The following is a 1,754-nucleotide window of genomic DNA, read 5'->3' on the forward strand; positions in this document are numbered from 1 at the left end:
TCTGGCCATCCGTTGTACAATGTCTGCAGTCTCTGATCATCTCCTGTATCATGTCCGCAGTCTCTGACCATCTCCTGTATAATGTCTGCAGTCTCTGGCCATCCATTGTATCATGTCCGCAGTCTCTGGCCATCCGTTGTATCATGTCTGCAGTCTCTGACCATCTGTTGTATCATGTCTGCAGTCTCTGACCATCTGTTTTATCATGTCTGCAGTCTCTGACCATCCGTTGTATCATGTCTGCAGTTTCTGGCCATCCGTTGTATCATGTCTGCAGTCTCTGGCCATCTGTTGTATCATGTCTGCAGTCTCTGGCCATCTGTTGTATCATGTCTGCAGTCTCTGGCCATCCGTTGTATCATGTCTGCAGTCTCTGGCCATCTGTTTTTTCATGTCTGCAGTCTCTGACCATCCGTTGTATCATGTCTGCAGTCTATGACCATCCGTTGTATCATGTCTGCAGTCTCTGACCATCTGTTTTATCATGTCTGCAGTCTCTGACCATCCGTTGTATCATGTCTGCAGTCTCTGACCATCTGTTTATCATGTCTGCAGTCTCTGACCATCCGTTGTATCATGTCTGCAGTCTCTGACCATCCGTTGTATCATGTCTGCAGTCTCTGACCATCTGTTTTATCATGTCTGCAGTCTCTGACCATCCGTTGTATCATGTATTTATTCTCTAAACCATCTCTTGTTGCGTGTCCACAGTCTCTCACCATCTCTCTCTTGTATCATGTCCGCAGTCTATGAACATACGTTTTATCTTGTCTGCAGTCTATAACCATCCATTGTATCATGTCTGTAGTCTCTGACCATCTCTTGTTGCGTTTCTGCAGTCTCGGGCCCGTACACATGATTGGACTTTTTGACAACAATTGTCCGACGGACCTGTTTTTGCAGACAATCTGACCGTGTATACGCTCCATTTGATAAGCTTTTTCGTTTTTTTCGTCTGACAAATGTTCGGCACCAAAATGTTCTACGACGACTAATCCGGTCGTGTGTACACATTTGGCCAGCAGTGGGGGGGGGGGGGGGCACCGGAGCCGTTTGGAACTACTCGGAAACACTCAGAAATTCTCCGTTCCTGAGTGTTTCTGAATGCAGCCGAACGGTTTCTGAGTATTTACGAGTCTCTCCAGCGCCCCCCCCCACCTCTGGCCACATGTGGTATTGCATGCCATAGAAGTCAATGTGGAACAAATTATTTTAGTTTCCATTGACTTCTATGGGGAAAGTCGCTTTGATATGCGAGTGCTTTGGATTACAAGCATTCTCCTGGAACGCATTAGGCTCGTAATCCCAGGTTCCACTGTATGTCCATCGTCTACATGAATACCACTTCACCCCAACGGATAGATGGGGGTGGAAAAAAATCACCCTAGGTTGATTTATGAAAACCTATGTGGTATAAAGGGATCTTTGTCATAATAGGCCAGTGATGGAGAACCTTGGCACCACAGATGTTTTGGAACTACATTTCCCATGATGCTCAGCTACTCTGAAGAGTGCATGAGCATCATGGGAAATGTAGTTCCAAAACATCTGGGGTGCCAGGGTTCTCCATCACTGTAATAGGCAATCAAACTGAACCCCGCTGTCGTTTCTTACTCTGCACCAGCTGCTTTCTGATTGGATACTGGAGGCAGCACAGACATTTTTGATGAATGGGGATCATTTTGGCATCTGTCTAGATGTGTGTTATATTTTACCTTGTAGGTATAAAGAATGTGCTTTCAGTGAAAGTAATC

Source organism: Rana temporaria, chromosome 13 (genome assembly GCF_905171775.1).
Source record: "Rana temporaria chromosome 13, aRanTem1.1, whole genome shotgun sequence".
Classification (NCBI taxonomy): Eukaryota; Metazoa; Chordata; class Amphibia; order Anura; family Ranidae; genus Rana; species Rana temporaria.